This window comes from Artemia franciscana, chromosome 1 (genome assembly GCF_032884065.1).
Source record: "Artemia franciscana chromosome 1, ASM3288406v1, whole genome shotgun sequence".
Taxonomy (NCBI): domain Eukaryota; kingdom Metazoa; phylum Arthropoda; class Branchiopoda; order Anostraca; family Artemiidae; genus Artemia; species Artemia franciscana.
Genome location: NC_088863.1, coordinates 69,234,082 through 69,249,766, shown reverse-complemented (window position 1 = coordinate 69,249,766; position 15,685 = coordinate 69,234,082). Strand labels below are relative to the sequence as shown.

At 34.1% G+C, this 15,685-nt stretch overlaps 1 long non-coding RNA gene across 2 annotated transcripts in view; it reads right to left on the bottom strand.

Annotated features, from left to right (window-relative positions):
- The window catches only part of LOC136041228 (uncharacterized), a 36,020-nt gene extending 21,173 nt beyond the window's left edge, over positions 1–14,847 (bottom strand). Inside the window, exon 1 of one of the 2 annotated variants that reach the window (XR_010620981.1) lies at positions 14,656–14,847. This is a non-coding gene — a long non-coding RNA (uncharacterized LOC136041228). Of the gene's footprint in view, positions 1–9,218; positions 9,349–14,655 lie in introns of those variants that run through there. The other variant, XR_010620994.1, reaches the window with a different exon arrangement.
- Positions 14,848–15,685: the final 838 nt, after the last annotated feature.

Genomic DNA, 15,685 nt, shown 5'->3' with positions numbered 1-15,685 from the left:
GCCATCCTACTGAAATTATACAACTGTTTGCGTTCAAACCTGCACGCTTATTCACTTAGCGAGTAGATTTTGATTTTACCTAACGAAAAAGCAATCTAGTTTAAAATTTTCAGGAATTTTTGTAGTTTGAATTAAAACATTAAAATTTTTGTTCAGCCACCGTAATTATTTTTGCAGCTTGCACAATAAATTTAGCGATTCTGAAATAAACTAAAGAAAAAATCTAATTTTTTCATGTCTTCAAAAGACATTGCTTATACTTATAACAAATGGAATTCGGTAAAGATGTTTTTCTAACAACGATTTCTACTAAGCTTCAAACTTTTGGTTTTCTTGTTTTTCAGTTTTTTCATAATGTCCCTTTTCAAAGATGTTTGATTATTGAATGAGGTATGAGTTCTAACAACAATTTCTAGTAAGCTTCATACATTTTGTTTTCTTTTTTGAAGTTTATGAATTATTGTAATCCCTTGTTAAAACATGTACAAATAATTTGCAATTACCAGTTTTTTGCTCTTTAAAAAATTTATTATAAACTTTTCCCAAAACTAAGACTCTTAGCGAGTTTTCTCAAACTTCTGACCTATCGAGATAGTTTTTAGGCCTGAACATCCCAGAACGCCAATTTTCCCCGAAATTATTTGGAGCCGTTTTTAAGAAAAATATATAAATAAAATTAACTCTTGTAAATTCAAGCTACATCCAATTTAATTAGTTTCAAATTTTCCAGTTCTTCCTGGTCGCACTGCAGTGTTAGCGACACTAGTGGTTACCGACTCGTATTAAAACAGACTACTAAAAGGAAAAACAGAGATTTCCATTAATTTCCTATATTTTCCTAAATGCGCCTATTGTTTAATGTTTTAACCATGTCCCTTTTAAACCTGTTTTAACCTGTTTTAACCCTACAAGACACATGTCTCTGATTGAACAGGTTCGGTACTTCACTCCTAAGTAGGCATGCAGTCCAAAATAGTATGTATCAGAATATATCGATTCCCCCGATTCTGGTATAAAGTAAACGTTGTCATTACCAGTTGTAATCTGTATGCTCGCTTAATATGCCAACTAGGGCTGAAACCAGACTATACAATGATTATTGTCACGAAAATCTAGCGTACTGTAGATTGAGGAAATCTTTTGTGACAATCAAACAGCTCGTGGTAACGAACTGTAGTAAGGAGCGACCCGGCTCAATAGTAACCAAAAATCTAAAAAAGATTTTAATACCAATAGCTACATCAAAGGAATTGTATTTTAATGCTGATTTAAATATATAAGTTTCATCGAGTTTAGTCTTACCCATCAAAAGTTACGAGCCTGAGAAAATTTGCCTCATTTTAGAAAATAGGGGGAAACAACCCCTAAAAGTCATAGATTCTTAAAAAAAATCACACCATCAGATTCAGCGTATAAAAGAACCCTGTTGTAGAAGTTTCAAGCTTCTATCTACAAAAATGTGGAATTTTGTATTTTTTGCCAGAAGGCAGATCACGGATGCGTGTTTGTTTGTTTTTTTGTTTTTTTGTTTTTTTTCTCCAGGTGTGATCGTACCACCCAGTGGTCCTAGTATAAAATAGCCATTTTATTCAAGATAGTCGAAAAACCTTGTAACTATGTCTTTGGGGACGATTTACTCCCCCACAGTCCCCGTGGGAGGGGCTACAAGTTGCGAACTTTGACCAATGCTTACATATAGTAATGGTGATTGGGAAGTGTACAGACGTTTTCAGGGGGAATTTGCAGTTGGGGGAGGGGTTTAGAATAGGGGGATATGTTGGGGGAACTTTTCATTGAGGAATTTGTCACGGGGGAAGAAAATTTCCATGAAGGGAGCGCGGGATTTTCTAGCATTATTAAAAAAAAATGAAAAATAAAATATGTAAAAGTTTTTTTCAACTGAAAGTAAGGAGCAGCATTAAAACAAAACGAACAGAAATCATTACACATATGAGGGCCTCACCTCCTCCTAATATCTAGCTCTTTGCGCTAAAGTATTTTTAGTATTTTCAAAAAATTATTCTACGGCTTTTGTGATTCAGGGGTCATTGTCAAGAAATCGGGACAACATTTAAGCTTTAGTGTAAAAAGCGAGGTACTGACGAGAAGGTGAACCCCCCATATCTTCTATATATATATATATATATATATATATATATATATATATATATATATATATATATATATATATATATATATATATATATATATATATGTAAATGTAGTGTCTGTCCGTTACATCACCGCTATTACCGTTACACAAGCTCAAAAAATTGAGGCTCTTTTTATTTTTTATTAAATTGCTTAAAATGTAATAAACTGGTGATTGCACAAATATTTCAATATATATTGACAATAGATTAAAGCAATTCGAAAACCTTAAAACAAAAAACCAAAAGTTTAAAGTTTAGTAGAAATTGTTGAAGTTTAGAATGCTTGCTGCTCAAAGAAAATTTGTAAAAGTGTCAATTAACGTCAAAAAGAAATTATTATTAAATTGCTTAAAATATACAAAACTGGTGATTGCACAAATATTTCTATATATTTTGACAATGGATTAAAGCAATTCAAAAACCTTAAAACAGAAAACCAAAACCTTGAAGTTTAGTAGAAATTGTTGAAGTTTAGAATGCTTGCTGCTCAAAGAAAATTTGACAAAGTGTCAATTAATGTCAAAAAGAAATTATCCTAATATGTTACCAAAAATTGAACACCAGTACGAAACACTGGAGCAACGCAAAACCAGGCTTGCGGCTCAAAGAGAAAGGGCCAGATAGCGTCAAAAAAATTAAAAAATTAAAAAAACTAAAAAAAAGAAAAACTGGAATAAAATATAAAAAAAGGAACACCAAAGCAACGCAAAACCAGGCTTGCGGCTCAAAGAGAAAGGGCCAGATTAGGAATGTCCAATTTACGTCATCAATTTGATTCATAAATGACATGGCGTTGCCGGGACCCAGAACACAAGGGACAATGAGAATCCATATATAGAAGCCTGCCACGTACCATGCTGGGGCTCGTTGGGCCCGGTGGTAAAGCCGCCGGGACCCAGCACTGTCTGTGGTTTGAACACAAGGGACAATGAGAATTCGTATATAGAAACCTGCCACGTGCCATGATGGGGCCCCAGCACTGTCTGTGGTTAGAACACAAGGGACAATGAGAATCCATATTCAGAAGCCTGCCACGTTCCATGCCGGAACCCAGCTAGTACGTAATAAAAACATGAGAATACAGAAGTTTTTTACGTAAGCTAATTTGTAAGTTATGTATATCTTTTACTAATAAAAACATTCGTAAAAAAAATAAAGTTCTAGTTGTCTTTAAGTAACCAAAAAATCGGAGGGCAACTAGGCCTCCTCCCCCGCTCCTTTTTTCTCAAAGTCATTCGATCCAAACTTCGAGAAAGCCATTTAGCAAAAAAAAAAAAAAAAATACAAATTTTGTTTTAAATATTTGTCTACGGAGAGCAAAAATCAAAACATGCATTGATTCGAAAACGCTCAGAAATTAAATAAGAAAAACAAGTTTTTTTTTAACTGAAAGTAAGGAGCGACATTAAAACTTAAAACGAATAGAAATTACTTCATATATGAAAGGGGCTGCCTCCTCATCAACGCCCCGCTCTTTACACTAAAGTTTTTTACTGTTTTAAGAAAGTAGAGTTAAGAGAAAGAGTCAAACTTTAGCGTAAAGAGCGGGGAAATTACTGAGCCAGGACAAAATGGGAAATTAATTCCTAAAGAATGGAGTTCTAATTCCATACAAAAACGTTGTAAGAAATAAACAGGGCAAGTAAACAGGAAGTGGCTACAAGTTTCACTTTCACCGCAAATGCACTCTCCGCTTCTAGCTTTTCCAATTTTACTTAAGAAATAATTTAATCGACAATTTCCTGTTATAATTTGCGTTAGCTGGTGTGTAATATTCATTTCAGCAGCTATTAAATGGTCTTTTGATGGAAAGAATTGTATTGGCCATGAACTCACTCTATTAGTGAAACCTCGATACCAATTTTCATAAAGAGCAATTTTCAGTTTACGTCTATCTAAGGGAAAGGGAGGTGAGCTATCATCGGATTGAACATCCAAAAAAAAAAATTTATAATCTCATCTGTGCATACAATGTGTGATTTTGTTCTGCTGGATATTGGGATACCCGGTGTAGGAAATTCTGGCCAGTATTCTGGTCTACCCTTTTTTGCATAGGGCATAATTGTTAATTCTTTAGCTCTCAAATCTATTGGTAAAACTCCTGCTAACGCTGTAAGTACGTCAGTTTGAGCGGTGCGAAAAGATTTTGTGATCAAAATTAGATAAAGCCTCTGAACTGAGCTTAGCATTCGGATAATATATTTCTTATTTAAAGCTGCAATCCATACCGGGACTGCATATAGAATCGTGCTTTCTATAACCGACAGGTACATATTCTTAAGAGCACGAGGTTTTAGCCCCCAAGTACATTTAGCTGCACACATCAATTTTGTAGAATATTGTTTTGCAGAATTTATCCGGTTTCTAATATGTTCTGTCCATAATAACTTCCTGTCTAAGGTAACTCCCAAATATTTAGCTTTTTCTTTTATTTCAATTACATTACCATTAAAAACAAGGGCAGGCTTAGGAACAATTCGTTTACTAGTGAAAATAGCTGCTTCTGTTTTCTTTGAATCAAAAACTAATTTATTATTACTCGCCCAACGATCAAAGATTCGAAAAACCTCAGATGTTGTAAACTCTAAATCACTTTTAGTCTTGCCCGCAATGATAACAAATACATCATCAGCATAAGCTTGTATGTGAGAATTATTGGGCAAATTTAAATCTAATAAATCATTAATATTAATATTCCATAAAAGTGGTGATAATATTCCACCTTGTGGACAGGATTTCTCAATATTTAAAGAAAACTCATTATTATATGATACAATTATGTCTGATAGATAGCTATGCAACAACTTAACCATCCAAATTGGGCATCCGGAATCTTTTAATTTATTCACAATGCCAGGGTGCCAAGCGTTGTCAAATGCACCTCGTATATAAAAAAACAGGCACAGCGTGAGAAGTTTAGGTTGCTTGTTTTTTTCAATATTTGTAACAAGATTATCTATAGCATCTAAAGTACTACGGCCTTTCATGAACCCAAACTGGTTTCTCGAGATCCAATTCTTGAGGCCCAAGTCATCAAGTTTATACATGATCAAACGTTCAAAGACTTTCCCTACATTTGATAACAAACTAATTGGGCGGTAAGACTGGGGATTACCATCATTTTTTTTTTTTTTACCGCTGTTTAGAATTAATATGACATTCGCCCTTTTCCAGGCTGACGGGAAATACCGAAGTGTTATACATGCGTTTAAAATTTTTAATAGCGATGGTGTTATAACATTTATATTCTTTTTTAAAATTAGGCTTACAATACAATATGGACCGGGGGCTTTTAACGGGCACATGCTATTAATCGTTTCGCTTAATTCTTCTTCCGTGATGGTAATTTCATCATTGTCAAGACGTCTGTAACTATGCTTCTTAATTTTGTGTGATATTGGGTATCACTGCTTACATCATCTTTTCCAAACCATTTCTGGAAAAGTACTTTGCCTGCCTCTTTAGTTGACGTTGTTATTGAGCCATCATCTTTAGTCACATGTATAGGCCTAATCGGAGGTTTATTTGATTTCATTATTTTATGGATAGTATTCCAAGGGTCCAATGTTCCTCTATTCTCACAAAATTTCCTCCAGTCACCCTGTTTTGCTTTTAAAGTTGATTTTTTATAACTATTCCTTAAATACTTCATGTTTTGGTCACTTTCCCATGTTCTCAATATTTTATGAATTCGTAAGGCGTGTCTATAGGCTTTCCTTTTTGCAGATAAATCTGGATTCCATCATCTTACATATTTTTTAGAATTGGGACCATGTTTTCGTGTTGGTATTGATTCTAACATTGCTTGTGTTATTAAATCCACAAAATTATCTAAAGCTAAATCAATTTCATTTTTAGTAAAAAGCGGCATAGTATATACACTATCTATTCTATTCAAGAGAACTGAATTAAATTTATCCCAATTTGCCTTCCTGAAGTGAAATTTACAAACATTGTGGTTATAATAAGTTTCACAACCTATTTCAAACTTTAGTTTAAACAAAATATATAAGTGATCAGACATTGATAGATGATCAGAAAGGACGTCCCAAACTTCAACGAATGATAATAAACAAGCACTGACTGCGGTAACGTCGGGGCTAGTGTTGCCACTTATGCCGTATGTACCTTTATTGGGGTCATTTAACACTACTAGGTTTTTACTAGCTAAAAAATCCTCTAATTCTTTACCACGCACGTCTGTAGCTGTTCTTTGGGACCATAATGGGCTTTCAGCATTAAAATCACCATCTATGACTAAGCGAGGTATATTTTTCACATTGTCTAGGATATTCAACTGGTAAGCTAAGGAACTCACTGATGGAGGGCAATATAAAGAGGACAGTGTAATTGCTCTTCTCTTGAGGTACAGAGACACAATACCCAACTCATTTCTAGAATCTTCATGATGAATATCGACTTTTATTCCACTCTTAACTAATATTGCTGCACTATAAAACCTCTTATCAGAATCAAATTTAGAAAAGCTATTGTAATTTGATGGTATGCATGAAATATTTCCGGATTTATTCACATAGGGTTCTTGTAGCGGTACTACATCAGGTTTATAATCATCTAGGGTCTTTTCTAATGTTACCATTGCACTATAAGAATGTTGCAAGTTGACTTGAAGGAACTTTAAATCACTCTTTGAAAAGAAATTATTCATAAGAATATTCAATGCGATTTTGCATTAAAGCCTTTATTTTTCTTGCGGTAGGGCATTTATTTATATCGTACGAGGTATGTCCGGTTCCTGTAAGTCCTTTTGACTGACATGGTCGGCAGGAGGGTCGAGAAGATGTGCATGACATATATTCATGTTCTCCAGAGCAATACGGACAAAGGATAACTCCTTTGCAATCACTGCTTATGTGACCGTACAAACAACATTTGTTGCATCTTAATAAGTAGATATAATCTTCACACTCGTGCAACATGAACCCTAATTTCAGACCACGGTGGTCTTTAATACATTTACGCATCTTTGGGGAGACTTCAACAGCAACATGTTTTATTTTCTCCTTTGTGAATAATCGTCACTATTTTGAATACTTCTCTTTTAACTGCTAGTTCTGAAACATCTAAATTCTGATTCAATAGGGATTCTCGTAGGTGTTCTTTTTCATTTGTCCTAGGGATGTTTTTAACAATCATTCTAGGATTTTTTTTGGTAGAGTGTTTAGGGGTATAATTTGTCAAATCTGATTTTTCACTAAAAACTGTGACTGCATTTTGTGCATCTTCTTGAGATGGCAGTTCCAAAATTATTTTTCCATTTCTTCCAGAAGTAACATTTTTGACAGAGAATTTTTTAACGTGATCAATTGTCTTTCTGCCCAAATCTTGGACTATTTTCTTTAACTCGTTCTGGGCGATCTTCTTATTAACAGTACTCTGACTTTGGGGGAATTCGATAGGTTCGAGGATCACAGTATGTTTTCCTGGGCCTTTCACTTTGCTGGCATAGGTGGGAGTAGAATGACTGGGAGCGGAAGAGAACGAAAAAGGAGACGGCTTGGATTTTAGAGCAATTATTTCTTGTTGTAAATTCAAGATCTCTGTAAGCCTATCATTTTCTTTTCTGAGCAATGTGGAATTTTCTTCCAGTAAACTGGAGTAAATAGAACCTATCCTGTCGCACATTTGTGAGGCAGTTCTTTTACCACCAGATATTCTTTGATCTTTAATTGCATCTTTTAGATAATTAAGTAATTTAAAAATACTTTCTTCTTCAGCATATGCAATCTCGCTCGTATCCACTTCCGACATTTGTAATCAGATATATTAAGGGTTATAGGTCCGCCTACTTTGGATAGAGCCAAAGGCTACATACAAATTTTTGTGTCTATGCAATAGCGATACGGCGCATAAAAAGTCCTTCAGAATCAGAACATTATTTGGAAAAAAAAGTCAAAGAAAATAATAGTTTTTCTTTATCTTGTTCCTTTAACTTTCTAGAAATAAAGGATATTTTAATTGTTCATCTTCAAAATAAATCAAGGAGCATAAATTGCAATCAAATTTACACAGCAATGCAAGCTATAACACTTAGTATCCAATGAAAAAAAAACAAACAGGTTTATCCTGTGGCTTTTAGGTGTTTACACTTTCACGCATCAAATGAGACTCCCATCCACTGTCTGATAAAACGTCTAATTCATCACAACCCTTTGGTACCTTCGGCTCTAAACCCTTTCTTTATTGCTGTTGTTACGAAAAAAAAGAATATTTTATGCAATGTTTAATTCCTATACTTAGAAACGAACGTAAAGGTTATTTTCCTTGAGCGAAGTAGAAGGATTTCTTCCGCAATTTCCGAGTTATAGGGGATCTACCAGAAAAATTGTCGTAACTAAATCGAAAGCTCCAGAAATTATATGTTTTCATAAAAAGTTTGCGAAAACTTACTTGGCTGATTGCGAAAGCCACACCTGTTGCCAAATTTGACAACAATGATCTAGCCAAGTTTTTTTCTTGTTATTATTATTATTCTTGGAACCAGATTAAAGAAAAGGCCATATAATGTGAGTAAATTCTGTTAACCAAAATATAGAAGACGATTGGGATACTGTTTCTCTAGGCTCACTGCCGCTTGGTTCATGGAAGAAAACTCTTTTTTCTTCTGAAAACCAGCACCAGGAAGTTCAGATCCGACTTCTCTCAGCTTAAAAGGGTTTTGGGAGCGAGTTTTTAATATTTATTTTCTTGTCAGGAACATTTAACCAAACTGAAGTAGGTCAACTTATGCGAGATTGACCATGCAAACCTATATCATAACTCATCAATAAGTTGGTAAACTTATGGAATAATCTTTTTCCTTTCTTTACCGGTTGCTTTATATCCTGTAAATCCCTAGAGCCCGGCTTTAAGCTTTGCTGGATTTTTTTTTATTATATTGTCTGGGACGATCCCAAGAGAGATCGGATAAAACGAACACACAAAAAACACTATAATAAATTCAGTTTTTTAGAGTTTCGGTTACTATTGAGCCAGGTCGCTCCTTACAGTTCGTTACCGCGAACTGTTTGAACAAAGCAATTTGATCAGCCAAACGGTACCTACCAACATTTGTGATAAAAGACATCGACGTTACTCTCTTGTCGTGGGATGATTTTTTTTTCCCGAATAATTTCGGTTCCACACAGAATGCAATCAATAAATTAAAATGGCGTTTAAGTTGATACGTTTGGAGATTGCACCTATAAAAACAGATTTCTTAGTGACAGGTGATATTGATTTCCATCGTCATTCAATTAGGTTATAACCGCATATTTTTTGTTTTATCAGGAATCCGTTAAATACCTCGGATTGCATGTTGATTCGACAGTTAAAGATGTACTAGAGTTGGTAGTGTCGCCATTTGCTAACACTTGATATCCATATATATAAAAATAAGTTGTCTGTGTGTCTGTCGAGTGACGTCACTGTCCGCATATGACGTCTGAATTATTTCATCACATACCAATTCAAAAACGAATGTATTCAAGCCGAAGTAGCTCAGTTATATAACTACCTGTGTTGGCGCAGTGGGTTTGACCTTAGCGTGGTAATACGGGACCCAGAGATCGAACCATGCTGCAGGAATGCACTACAGGGCCGACGCAGGGACCTTAGTAGTCAAGAAGCGTCGTTAATCCGATACAAATACAGTAGCTCAGTTGGTAAAGCGTTATGTTCCAGGTTCTAGGTCCGAGAGGTGCCAGGTTTGAACCTTGGCTTTAGCATTAATACAAAAGAAGAAAAAAAACTAAAAAAGATAAAAACTACAAAAAAAACTAAAAAGAAAATACTAAAAAAGCTAAAAAACTAAAAAAACTAAAAAAGGGTAAAAAACTAAAAACTAAAAAAGCAAAAAAAAAAACTAAAAAAAGGTAAAAACTACAAAAAAAACTAAAAAGAAAAAAAACAACTAAAAACTAATAAAAAAACTAAAAAAACTAAAAACTGAAAAAGAAAAAAAAAACTAAAAAAAGGAAAAAAACTGACAAATAAAGGAGAAAAAGAAAACTAAAAACAAATAAAAATAAAAAAGGTAAATGTATTTAAGCCGAAGTAGCTGAGTTGGTAAAGCGTTATGTTCCAGGTTCTAGGTCCGAGAGGTTCCAGGTTCGAACCTTGGCCTTAGCATTAATACAAAAGAAGAAAAAAAAACAAATAAAAACAGGTAAAAACTACTAAAAAAAAACTAAAAAAAGCTAAAAAACTAAAAAAAAAAAACTAAAAAAGGTAGAAAACTAGAAACTAAAAAAGAAAAAAACTAAAAACTAATAAAAAAACTAAAAACTGAAAAAGAAAAAAAACTAAAAAAAGGGAAAAAAACTGAAAAATAAAGGAGAAAAAGAAAACTAAAAAAATAAAAATAAAAAAAAACAAAAAAAGGTAAAAACTACAAAAAAAAACAAAAAGAAAAAAACTAAAAGGCTAAAAAAGGGTAAAAACCAAAAAAAAAAACTAAAAAGAAAAAAAGGATAAAAACAAAAATTTATTTCACCATATACCAATTCAAAAACAAATGTATATACAGACCGGGACACAGGGAATATATATATATATATATATATATATATATATATATATATATATATATATATATATATATATATATATATATATATATATATATATATATATATATATATATATATATATATATATATATATATATATATATATATATATATATATATATATATATATATATATATATATATATATATATATATATGTATATATATATATATATATATATATATATATATATATATATATATATATATATATATATATATATATATATATATATATATATATATATATATATACTAGCTGTTGGGGTGGCACTTCGTGCCCCCCTCCCAAGCCCCCCCGCGCGCGTAAGTCGTTACGCGCCATTGTAGTTGTGTCCCTGTGTCCCACCTATGAATAGAGACAGATACATATATATATATATATATATATATATATATATATATATATATATATATATATATATATATATATATATATATATATATATATATATATATATATATATATATATATATGTGTGTTTTTAACTACGTAAAACTTGCGAATATACAACATTCTTTGCTGTCCCATTGTCTGTGCATATAAATAGATTGTCAGGTTTACCGACTCTTGAACATGCAACATATAATGGTCCATGGGAAAACAATCCGTATTCAGATCTATACCTCATGATTCTAATGATTGCCCTTGAGCTTTGTTGATGGTGATTGCTAATCGACCATTCCCTTTGTTGCCGTCGTCATTTATATATCCCCCTGTGCCCCCCGTCATCCCCGTTGTAGTTGTGTCCCTGTGTCCCGGTCGTCATTTATATTCCCTGTGTCCCGGTCGTCATCTGTGTCCCGGTGTCCCAGTCTGTGAAATCTCTTTGAGTGTCCCGGGTGTCATTTATATTCCTTGTGTCCCGGTCGTCATTTGTGTCCCGGTGTCCCGGTCTGTATATACATTCGTTTTTGAATTGGTCTTTTTTTTAGTTTTTTACCTTTTTTTAGTTTTTTTAGTTATACCTCATGATTCTAATGATTGCCCTTGAGCTTTGTTGATGGTGATTGCTAATCGAACATTCTCTGTGTCCCCGTAGTCATTTATATATCCCCCTGTGCCCCCGGCGTCTCCGTTGTAATTGTGTCCCTGTGTCCCGGCCGTCATTTGTATCCCGGTGTCCCGGTCTCTATATACATTCGTTTTTGAAATGGTATATGATGAAAAAAATTTTGTATTTTTCCCCTTTTTTCTTTTTAGTTTTTTTTTTGGTTTTTACTTTTTTTAAGTTTTTTTCTTTTTTTAGTTTTTTTCTGTCTGCATTCTGGTTTTCAAAAGCAGGTGTTTTAAAAATCTTGGGTACACATAGAAGCTTATAAAATAATTTAAAAGGTAGCAAGAAGACTATAGAAGAAGTTTCAGAAATGTGGGGACTTCAAGGTTTTGATGAACAGACATTCCGATGGCTCACTCCCTCTTAGAAATCCTGTACATTACGTTGAGCGTGCGAAATATGGCGTAGCTATAACAAGCGTTTTGGGGAGCATGTCAAGCGTAGCAAAACAGTGCTAACCGTGGCAGCACTGCACGGCACACACGACATTTTGAGATCTAACACCAGGTGGAAGGAAGTTAGTGCCCTCTCGAGACATTTTGTCCTGGGAAAAATTACTGTATCTTTTATGAGCGATTACACCCATCTTTTTTGAGGCTATTAAACAGTTTATGGTAACATGAACTTTAGCCTAAATAAGGAGTGACACGGCTGAATAGTAACTAAAACGCTAAAAACCAGAATTTTGATATCAATATGTATGCCAGAAGAATCAGTATATTATACTGAATAGGCTGAATAATATATAATATTTAAATATAGAATATTTAGTAAGTTCAGTTTGACCATCAAAGGCTACGGGTCAGAGAAAACTTGTCCGGAGGAAACTTCTCGACAGAAGCATTTTACGTAGAATAAACTTTCTATGGAGGATTTTTTCGTGGGAGATTTTCCATGGAAGGGGACGGATTCCATCGAATCTTTGAAAAAAGATCAGAAATTAATAAAACCAAGTCTCTTTTCAAATCAATGTATGCTAAGAAGCATTTTCTAGTGAAAATCACACAATCAGATTAAATGTATTAGAAATCACTTCTGAAGAAGTTCTAAGCCCCTATCTGCAAAAATGTGGAATTTTGTATTTTTTGTAAGAAGAAAGAAAGAGGCGTATTATTCGTTTTTTTTCTCAGGAGTGAGCGTCTCGAACCAATAGTCTAAGGATGTCGCAAGAGGGCTTATCCAAACATGAATTAAAAGTTTCAGCGCACTTTTAAGTGATTAAAATATTGGAGGGCAACAAGGCCGCCCCAACCCCTTTGTCCCCGAAAGTCGTCTGATCAAAATGTTGAGATGGCCATTTCGTTCAGTATATTTGAAAGGCACAATAAATATGTCTTCGGAGATGACAAGACCCTCCAGAAGTACTGAAAGACCGCAAATTATGGAATTTGCTCATTATTTACATACAGTTTTCGTCATTGGGAAGTCTATCGACATTTTCTGGGGGAGGATTTTCTGGAGATGGATTTACAATAAGGGGTATTTCTCATTGGGATGGGAGTTTCCCAGAGTGAAATTTCTATGGGAAATTGTATACAGGAGCGATTTGGTCTCTCCTGTATAAAGAATCTTAAAGAATATGTATGAAGAATCTTACGTGGAATGAACTTTCTATGGAGAAATTTTTCCTAGGGGGTTTTCCATGGAGGGGATGGATTCCTTGGAAACTTTAAAAAACGATTACTCGTTTATTTTCCCCCTTTATTACAGGCCAAAGAGCCTTTGAGGGAATAGTAAAAAATGTAATATTGTATGTGTGTTTCGTGATGAATAAATCTTATCTTATCTCTCTTCAAATTAATGCAAAGAATCATTTCCCAGGAAGAATCGTAAGCATGAAATTTTACGGGAAGAATTCGCAGTGAGAATAGTATTGTCTAGAGATATTTTCTCAATGGAAGAATTTCACGCGAAAAGAGCTTTCTATAAAGGAATTTTCCTTGGAGGGTGCGGATTCCCCGGAATGTTTGAAAAAGGATCAGAAATTAAATAAAAACAGGCCTCTCTTCAAATCAATGTATGCTAATAATTATTTTCCCGAAGGAATCGTGAGCAAGAAATTTTATGGAGAGAAACTGCATGGAGGATGGAATTGTCTTGGGGGTAATTTCCCGGAAGAAGAATTTTACGTGGAATAAATTTTCTATGCAGGAATTTTTCGTGGCGAATTTTCCATGGAGGTGGGCGGAATCCTTCGAACCTTTGAAAAAGATAAGAGATTAAATAAAACCATTTTTTTTTTCAAATCAATGTATGCTAAGAAGCATTTTCCACAAGCACTTGTAAGCAAGAAATTTTCTAGGAAGAATTTGCAGCGAGATTCGAATTGTCTGGGTGTAATTTCTCAGCAAAAGAATTTTACGTGGAATCAAATTTCTTTGAAGGAATTTTTTGTGGGGGTATTTTCCATAGAGGGGGATGGATTCCCTGGAATCTTTGAAACACTATAAGAAATTTAATAAAAACATGTCTATCTTCAATCAATGTATGCAAAGAAGTATTTTCCAGAGGGGATCGTAAGGAAGAGATTTTCTGGAAAGAATTTACAGCTAAGATGGAATTGTCTGAGGATAGTTTTTTGGCGGAAAAATCTTGCGTGAAAACTTTCTATGGAGGAATTTTTTGTGGGGGGGGGGGATTTTCCAAGGAGGGTGTGGATTCCCTGAAATCTTTGAAAAATGATGAGAAATCCTCGGCTCCTGAAAATCACAGACGCTATTATAGCCTAGTGACACTATTATAGTCGTTGGAGGCATGCAAGCATTAGCCTACATGAATTGAACAGGGCGGGATAAATTAAAAAAAAAAGCAAATTAAACATAAAACAGGCTTTAGACACAGGAAAGAGGACTTTAGGCTCAAATTCTCCCTTACCTGATTTTTATTTTGGATTCCAATACTGTGTGATTCCTCTCTCTTAAAATTTCTCTTTCCAAAACATTCATCTAACCTAAATAAAACTGAATTACATACTATCTCTAAAGTTAGTAACAAAATCTAAATACGGAATCACTGTGCTAAAATACGAGAATTTTATCGAAGCCCGTACACATCATACCTTTTTTACATTCTTACTCACACTGAGAACTTTTCTGGAATTTCCTACGCGGCTTCAGGGAAAAATTACGGTGTCAATTCTTATTGGCCCAAAGTGCAACGTCATCTGATTTCTGACCAATCATCGTTCGGGTTTTATTAAGCCGTAAAATGATTGGTTGGCAAATTTCAGCGGACCAAAGAAGTGCCAATATAGAAAAAAATTAACGACTGCCAGCTGTTTCAGAATTAAATACAAAAACAAAACAAGTTTTTTAACTGAAAGTAAGGAGCGACATTAAAACTTAAAACGAACAGAAATTACTCCTTGCATGAAAGTTGCTGTTCCCTCCTCAACTTCCCGCTCTTTACGCTAAAGTCTGACTCTTTCTCTCACTTCTACTTTATAAAACGGTAAATAACTTTACCGTAAAGAGCGGGATGTTGAGGAGGGAACAGCCCCTTACATGCACGGGGTAATTTCTGTTCGTTTTAAGTTTTAATGTCGCCCCTTACTTTCAGTTAAAAAATTTGTCTTTTTTGTTTTATTTCTGAACGTTTTGAATTAATTGGTTTTCTCTTAGTTTTGATCAGACGATTTGGAGAAATAAGGGGTGGGGGAGGAGGCTTAGTTGTCCTCCAATTTTTCGGTTACTTAAAAAGCAACTAGAACTTTAATTTTTAACGAAAGTTTTTATTAGCAAAAACTATACGTTACTTGCAAATTAACTTACGTAACGAACTTCTATATTCGTATAATTTTGTTATGTATATGAGGGGATTTGCCCCCTCGTTAATACCTCGCTCTTTACACTAAAGCTTTATTTTTGTCCCAATCTTTAAGATTTACCCCTGAATCATAAAGGCT